Genomic DNA, 9,599 nt, shown 5'->3' on the forward strand with positions numbered 1-9,599 from the left:
CAGTTTAGAACCCATGGACTTTCTCTTTCATCTATCACCGCCACAGAGGACATGAATGTCTTCACCTACCCAGTCCCTTAGAAGGCCTCTCTGTGCTCCCAGACAACTGCCACCAAGTTAAGGACAATCGCTGCTGAGATAAGCCAGAATTCCCCTTTCCCCTGACCCCAGACTAGACTTTGCCTGCAGCCCATCTCCCACCCCAACACTGGTCTCCACTCTTCTGCAACTTCCAGTGGTACCTGGATGTCCAAGAGTCAAAAAAACCCCTTTGCTCTGGCCTTGTCACAGGCCGGAGGACCCCCAAACCAGATTCAGCTTCTCACATCTCAGACTGCATTTCCCAAACCCTGGGCCTCCTCAGCAGTCAGGTCCTGAGGTGAGTGGAACAAGACCCACAAACAGTCACACTTCTAATTATTTTGTTTCACATGTTCATACATTTCCCCCTAACACTAGTGGCCTTAGGTCACATTCCTATGTTAAGGAGAAACCTTCCTATCAAAGTACAAGACTAGAAGCTGTATTACAGCTAAAAGAAAATATCAGAATATGTTCAAGTCCCCAGAACACCATATAGGAAGAAGGTGAGAAAATTAAACTGAGAGACTCATGTAGAGGGAGGTGAAGTATGAAAAAGACGGGTATAGGAAAAGACTAAATCAGAGGACCTTAATTTGAAATGGAGAAAGCAAGAAACTATTTTCAATGGCTAGGTTGCCTATAGATCTTACAGGGCATGCTGAAAAGTTTGGATACTAAGACCTAAAATGCTCTTTAAAATTTAAAGACATTGGCCACTAGGTAAAGTCTATTGTTTTAGGGGGATTGATCAGGTATTGATATGTGGAGTCATTTGGAAGGTCTTAGAGGTCCACAAGAGAGATTAAAGTCAGGAAAATGCTTTAGGGTGATGTTAAAAATTCCAAGAATGAAGAGGGCATTAAAAAGCAGGAAAGAACTGGATCATAAGCACTAGAGTCATATTTTGCAAGGAAGGTACAAAACTCAGTGACTGTGTCCTCTTCACTGCCTGAAGATGTGTGAAGTCACTACTGAAGAGAAGGTGGCAAAGTGAGGTGCAGCAAAGGGATGTGAAAGAGGGAGGGTGTATGTATACTGAAGAAGGAAGATCTGGAAGATGGATACAATCCCCTTAGACTTAATGTGGTAAATATCAGGCTCTTGGAAGAAACTGACTGCTTACAGAAGCAAACTAAGAAGCTACAGCTATGTGAATTATGTAGCCTGCAAGTTTTAGATTTTCATTTCTGCAAAACATTATCAGTTCTCTGAATCCACATGCACTAATTAAATTTCTACGTATTTTGCTTCATACAGATTCGGAATTTATATTATTTATATTCATTCCGATGATATTTCATCCATGTTATGTATATAATCTTAGGAAATCTATTAGGTAGAAATCATAGATGCAATTAGCTCCAGCAACCAGTCTCTTTTTTGTGGATGAACACTTGGCATTCTTAGTAACACATATGCTCTCTGTAAATTTGATGAGCTCACTGTGTCTCACTGGGTCCAATTAACTCTGGGGCTTGGATGTGTTAGAAGCTCTGAGACCATATCTACACTGTGGCCAGTTAACCAAGTTAATGTTCTTGCTAGGCACTGCCTGGGTGCTGATTATGCTGGCTTTACAGTCCTCTGCGGGCTAGGTACTTCATAACATTGGCCCTTTCAAACTCTGATCCCCTGCAGAGAGGCACTCTCTCTGTTAAGGTGTAACTTTTCTATTTCATCTTCGAAGGCTCAGATTTAATAATGACTTGATCATATTAGGAATATAAAAGTATTGTATGGTTTATACACGTACTTTGAATATAATACTAGTTTCATGGAGAGATGTGACTGCTCCAGGTGCAGTTTGGAGAAAATAACTGTGAAGAAAAGCTCATGATATCTCTGTTAGACACATGGACACAGCATGTTGCCTTGATCTTTTGCAGTATACACAGTTGTGTGAACCAATCAAATCTGCTATGGATTTGTATCATCTATGAAGGGGGTTCAATAAGAAAAGTAAGCACTATAAATGGCATCTGGAAGGACAGGGAGATAGATGATCAATGAGAAAGTGTTCACTGTGCAAGAGTGGGGATTGAAGTTTGCCTTCTTCAGTATCCACATAAAGAACATGAAGGTGTGGTGGTCCACCTCCAATTCCAATCCACGGGACACACACACACACAAACAAACACACACACACAAACAAACACACAAACACACAAACACACACACAAACAAACACACACACACACACACATAGACCCATACAAACACACACACAAACACACACACACACAAACACAAACACACAAACACAAACACACACAAACACACACACAAACAAACACACACACACAGGCCCACAGGCTACAAAACAAACTCATAAAAGTAGTATATGTGTTTAGAGATGTAACTGAGTGACCTGTAAGTTGGCAAATGACACTACTCACCCTCTCTCTGTGGTATACACTGCCCAAAATCAAAAACAGATGTGTGAAACATCAGATTTGACCAAATCCAGTATGTATTTTTATATACATAGAGCTGTGTTTCTAGGATAAAAATTTATGTCTGAAGTACTATAGTAGATAAGCAATATGTAATTGCAAAATAAAACAGATAAAATAATTTACAGTAATAAAATGTACGTGAATGTGTTCTGGTTCAAGACATCTTCTTGTGCTCTCAACTCCTAATTATTTTAGATTCATTTCTTTTATTTTGTGCATAAATATTTTCACCTACAAGTATTTCTGTGTACCACATGTCTGTATGCCTGGTGCCCACAGAGGTCAGACAAGGGCATCGAACCCCAGGAACATAGACTGTGGATTGTTGTTTGACAACTTGTGAGTGCCGAGAGCTGAACATGGGGCCCTTATAAGGGTAGCTTTTTGACTAATCTCTCCACTATGCTCCCACTTATTAATTAAAAGGAATATCTGACAATTATCTTTGTGTTGTTCAGATTGACAGTGCCAATGGTCATATAGCTTGTCGTAATTCTTAAGTAAAAATGGGGTTACTTGAACACAAGCCCTTTGATGATGCAATTGTCAGTCTGATAACAGATATTACGAGGGGGGGGATAGCATATAGATTCTGGACATGCAAATGAATAACCTATTCACATCCCACATCTGAGAGGCAGAGAGCCAGGTGGTACACAATTTATAATTTGAGCTGAATGGGATGGCATCAGCCTTTGATCAAGATATTGAGGAGGCAGAAGCAGTAAAACTGCCAGCTCAAAGCTAGTTTGGGAAACAAATCAATACAATCTCATGCCTGTCAAAAAAAGTTTATTATTTTAAATTGGTGAACTTTTGTTTTATAAATTTTCCCATATACTTATTATGAACTATAATTATAGAAAGCAACTATAATTATAGAAAGAAAAACTTGGGGAAAGTGGAATTACTATCAAATGCACAAAGATATTTTATGGACTTCTGTCCTGTGTGCACCCGATCCTTGCTCTGCCTGCATAGACAAAAAACATTTCCTCCCTTTTCATTCCTTTCTGCCTCACCTCTCTTTGGCTTTCATTTTCTCCTTTCCTTTGTCTCTTATTTCCTCTCCACTAGAACCTATGGAACACTGGTTCGCCATAGCCACATCTTGACTCTATTTTAGGATAAGAGGACTGTGACCTATCCAGACATGCTAAGAAAGAGAAAATGGGACTAAAGGGCTTGCAAACGTGTACACATATGTGTGAGATTCAAAAGAAAACAAAAATGTGTGTCTTAGGAAAATAGGCAATATCTCAAAGCTCTAAATGCAGATGCAATCAGATTTCAATTCAATCAAGCATCTTTTCAAATACTTTGCATCTAATAACAGCAGAAATGGAAGCACATTCTATCAAAATGACATATAGAAGGGGCTTGCCCAGCCAGCAGACAGACTCTGAGTGCTTGGGATGGTGTTATTCAATATGTTTATGACTATTGCTTAAACATGTTCAGAATTTTACAGCAGTAGCATAAGTAGCTACTGTATCTCAGTGCGGTCACATCCGCAGATGAGGCATATGGAAAATGAATTCTTCTGCATGTTTCACCCCAAAACACCAGCGTTAATGGCTACCCAGCAACTTCATTGAAAAACAACTGCACAAATGAAAGCCAAGGTGCATTTGTGATTAAGGAAGAGCGTAGCTGCAAGATTTATTGTGCAGGAATGTCTTAAGTGAGCTCCTTATCAATTGTAAAATGATAGTCTCATTATGAACTATGCTTTTAACAGTAATTTCCCCAAGCATTAAACAGGTGTAATTGTTCTCCCCTCTTGACATGGGATATTATGGATCCTTTCAAAGTAGATATGGAAATCATGGATTTATTCTGGTCAATTTAGACAACAAAGGCAAAAAGCTGCCCAAGTCAAGAATGGGTTTTAGAGAAAGCGGAGTAATTAGATACTTAAAGCAGTGTGCTCAGACATTGTCGGACGTACATTCGGAATGGAAATAACACCTTCCTGTGTAAATGGCTGCGGAAGGTGCCCAAAATGCCTACAACCTTCTTGGAACATGCAGAATGCTTTTTCATCTTTCCATCTTTCTTAGCTTCTGAATTTAGGAGGTTCCCTGTTTTGTTATGTCTTTTTTTATAGCAGCAATTTTCATGTTTTTATAGCATTTTTATGATCCATTGAAAGGCCTCTTGGTGCAATATTTGGCAATGTTTCACCTCAGAGCCTGTCACACAGAACTCACAGCAGTAGAGAGCAAAGATTCATTAGGAAACCCAACCAACACTAACCAAGTCGCACAGATGCCAACCTAAGGGTCTCTCAGAATGAATACCCCATTCCTACCTTGGTTCTATAATTTTCAAAATGTCTAAGCTTTTACAGAATTGAGGAGGACCTTTTATTAGTGGGTGAGCCTACAGCTTTGAGCTTCTCTCTCCACATGAGAAACAAATGTCGTCTACTGTGATTCTAATCCAAGTTGTTGCTTACTAACATCCAGTAGTAAATCCAGTTCCCTATTCTAACTAAAGCTTTACAGTAAATTGCCAATCATCTGACTGGAGAAGAAACCATGCCTGTCTGGTTTTCAATGTCACAAATATTTTATGTGAGCACTGTGGTCCCAGAGGCTGAAGAGGCCCTTCCCAAACTGCCATAAAATTGGAATGCTATCCCTGTTAATCCTTGAAGTTAACCACAAACTTCTTGGAGGAACTCTCAATTTCTGTTGCCTTTCTTTTTTGTAGATTCAGTTGATAAGATATAATTGTCCACCTAAACATACAAAGCCCAGTACCATCCATCCCTTAAGAACATTGGTAACAACCTGTAAATACACAGAGCGAGATCTTTACGTCAGCCTCCATTGTCCTGCCATGGTTCTCCTCTGTTGCCTTTCTTAATCCTCATCGCAGATGGTTACCACTAACGCAGACAACAAAGTAGACTTCAATGTAGAGCAAGGCACCTTCTTTGCACAAGTCTTGCACTATCGGTCTTAATGACTCAGGTCAGAAGATAAAAGAAGAAAACATAAATTCAGTTGTCAATGCAACATATTCTCAAGACATCTCGGTGAAACAGAGAGCTGGAAAAGAGAAGACATTTTCTTCTCTTTGTCTCATTCCATACTCCAAAATGGTGTGAATCCAGCAGGAGTTGGGATGGACAAGGAGAACCGAGAGAAGAAAAGACTTCCAAGTCCAGGTTGTTGGTGTGATAGCATGGCACACTGAAGAGAAGCTTGGGAGAGTGCAGATGCTGTCATTTTGAAGCCGGCTGGAATGATGATATATACAATTCCTGCCACAAATATGAATATAAACTTCTCAAGCAGGACAGAGCAGAATTTTCAGAATATTTGAAATGTGTGGCAGCTCGGATTCCCCAAATTTACTTTTAAAAGGACAAAGTGCCTCTTGTCATTTGTTTTCTCTACATTCTCCCCTGATGATTCTGAGTTTTACCTATGACCATAGAGTGAAATGTGAGAAAAATGAAGCTTTCTTATATCCTTGTCATAGAACCAAAAATTTAAATACATAGGTATAGCGATGTACCCTTGCATTTATATCTGTAGCAACAGATACTGTTGGTCATAGTCTGTAGAGTTTCTTTTTTTTCCATTTTTATTGGTTATTTTATTTATATTTCAAATGTTATCCCCTTTCCTGGTTTCCTTTCCACACACACCCTATCCTATCCCCCTTTTCCCTGCTTATATGAGGGTGCTGTCCCCACCCACGTACCCACTCCTGCCTCATGGTCACAGCATTCCCCTATGCTGGATCATTGATCCTTCACAGGACCAAGGGCCTCCCCTCACACTGATGACAGACAATGCCATCCTCAGCTACTTATCTGCTGGAGCCATGGAACCCTCCATGTGTACTCTTTAGTTGGTGGTTTGGTCCTTGGGAGCTCTGGGGGATCTGATTGGTCGATGTTGTTTTTCCTATGGGGTTACAAACCCCTTTAACTCCTTTAGTCCTTCCCTTAACTCCTCCATTGTGGCCCCTGTGCTCAGTCTGATAGTTAGTGGCAAGCATCAGCATCTGTATCGGTAAGGCTCTGGCAGAACCTCACAGAAAACAGCTATATCAGGCTCCTGTCAGCAAGCACTCCTTGGCATCAGCAATAGTGAATGGGTTTGGTGACTGCATATGGGTTGGATCGCAACCTCATCATCAGTCTATGTAGAATATCTATTTTTTTTTTTTTTTGGTACGTATGCATGCCAGTTAATAAAAAGGAAGATCATACATGACAAATAATACAACTTAAGAAAATGGAGCTCATGCCTGGAAAACTGGTAAACATTTGAAAATTCAAATGTATTTAGCAGTATTTTTTCCAACTGGGTGCTAAAAATATTATAAAATAAAAATAAATAAATATAAATAAATAAAACAAGGCCATATTATTTCCTCATTCACCTAAAGATGTTCACCTTTTCAATCATCAAATTTTACTGGTTTTAATATTTTCCTTTTCAATTTTCCTTTTTTAATAAAAAAGGTCATACTTAAGGTTTAGAGCATAAAGGAAAAATCAAAAGGAACAAAAATTTCTTAAAAATGGAAAGTCCTGCCTTCCTTCTAGTTCCCAACAGGACGGAGCCTATGCTGCAGACTCCCTCCCATACCCAGAGATAGCTTGACTCCCAGGAGACCCTTCGTAACCAGGGTCATGGGTGAGACACTCCCACCACAATACCTGACCTAATTGGAACCACCATGGGGCAAAGCAGAGGTGGGACCTATCAACACTGCCTTAAACACATCATCCTTCTGGTTCACAACTACATGCTCAGGGGCAGATTGGGAGATCTAGCACCCACCCATGCCCACACCCAGAGACAGCTTTGCCAGCAGCCTCCAGGCATGGAGAAGGTCGAGACAGGACACAGAGTAGGACTCTGCTGTGGCTTTAAAGTCTGAGAATCTCTGGACATTTTCACTCTCTACCTATACCAAATTGCTGGTGATAACTTCTAAAAAGTCCTAAAATTTTTCCAGCTAGTTTTGAGAGTAAAAACCTGTAGGCTTAGGTGTTTGACCATTGTAACTTAACACCTGCAATAAGTAAGGTGACTTTTGTCCTATTCCAGTAGGAACTGCACAGGTCTAATTTTCAACATGCTAGTAGAAGTTGCAGGAAGGACACTCTAAAAAGTAATTATAGCATTTATTACTACATTGTGAAAAGTTTCCTATGAAAGCTATCTAAGAAAAGAGGGGAAAGATGGGATGAATGGAAAGGGGGATAAGGGAAAGTTCTACTTCTCATCTCTTTGTCTCCAGTACTTATACATCTTTCAAAATACATGATCACATGTTAAAAAGTTCATCACAAGTATGCACATAAAATCAAATCATAAATTGAAAGAGAAGTTTACAACAGAGAATGCTTGCATGCACATCCATTAGGAGTAATTATCTGGCTAAACATCCATCACCTGTCAGAGCTCCACAGGTTCAATGAAAGTTAAAACACCATAACTAAGTTATTAGTGAAGTTTTGTATAGATAAACCAGACAATATTTTATCTTCTATCCTAGCACTTACAATAAATCATTAGTTCTCTTTTTGGTTAATTGTTTTACAACCCCTTGGAATGTGCTCTGAGCAGTAGCAAGTCTAGTTACTGTCTAGAAGCAATTAACTCGTGACACACATGGGAGACTAACAGAGTTTTCATTGCAGATTTCACTATCAGAAAAGGCCCTAATAGCAGCCCCGCTATAAAAGAGCTTAATAAACAATGATATAATTTCAGAAATTCTTATAGCATCATTATTTAGAATTAAGGATTCATCCTTTTACCTATATAGAATCATTACAAGACAGTATATCTTCATAGATCTGCATAGATCTCAAAAGAGGTGGGCTAATACTTAGTAATTGTTATATATGCTCAATAATAACAGCAAAAGCATATTCATAGCAGGAATCTCTCCTAAAATGAATTTCTCCTGGGCCGTGCACTCAGAAGCAAGTTTGTGGGAAACTATAATCTGAAGCAAACCGTCTCAGGAAGATTACCTGCTAGTCATTAGCTTGTCCTATGATGGCTCCTGACACTGTTTGACTTACAGGAGGTCTGACATAACTAGGCTCATAGGGTCACAGAAGAGACAAGCTGCAGTCAAAAATAGCAAAGGCACTTAATGAGAGAGAGCCAGATGTCGAGGGGCAAGCATAAGAACATAAGCATCAAAAACCAATTTGACTTGGCAACGTCAGAACCCAGTTCCCTCACCAGATCAAGTCCTAGATACTCCACCCAAGACACCTATAAAGCAAGATTCAGATCTAAATTCTCATTTCATGAAGATGATACAGGACTTTAAGAAGGACATAAAAAAAACTCCCTTGAAGAAATGCAAAACACAATCAAACAGGGGAAAGAATTGAACAAAGCCACCCAGTATCTAAAAATGGAAATACAAACAATAAAGAAATCACAAAGGGACACAACTCTGGAGATAGAAAACACTAGGAAAGAGATCAGAAGTCATAGATGAAAGAATACCCAACAGAATCCAATAGATAGAAGAGAGAATCTCAGGTGCAGAAGATGCCATAGAAAACATCAACACAACAGTCAAGGAAAATACAAAAAGCAAAAATTTCCTATCTTGAAACATTCAAAAAATACAGGATACAATGAAAAGACCAAAACTGAGAATAATAGGTATAAAAGAGAGTGAAGTGCCCAACTCAAACCACCAGCAAACATCTTCAAAAAAACTATAGAAGAAAACTTCCCTAATCTAAAGAATGAAATGCTCATAAACATAAAAGAAGCCTACAGAACACCAAACAGATGGAACCAGAAAAGAAATCCTTCTCATCACATAATAATCAAAACTCAAAATGCATGTAACAAAGAAAGAATATTGAAAACATTAAGGGAAAAAAGTCAAGTAACATATAAAGTCAGGCCTATCAGAATTACACCAGACTTCTCAACAGAGACTTGAAAAGCAAGAAGATCATGAACAGATATCATACAGACTCTAAGAGGATAAAATTGCCAGCCAAGGCCACAGTTCCCAGCAAAATTAGCAATTTCCATAGATGGA

This window comes from Rattus rattus, chromosome 13, assembly GCF_011064425.1.
Source record: "Rattus rattus isolate New Zealand chromosome 13, Rrattus_CSIRO_v1, whole genome shotgun sequence".
NCBI lineage: Eukaryota > Metazoa > Chordata > Mammalia > Rodentia > Muridae > Rattus > Rattus rattus.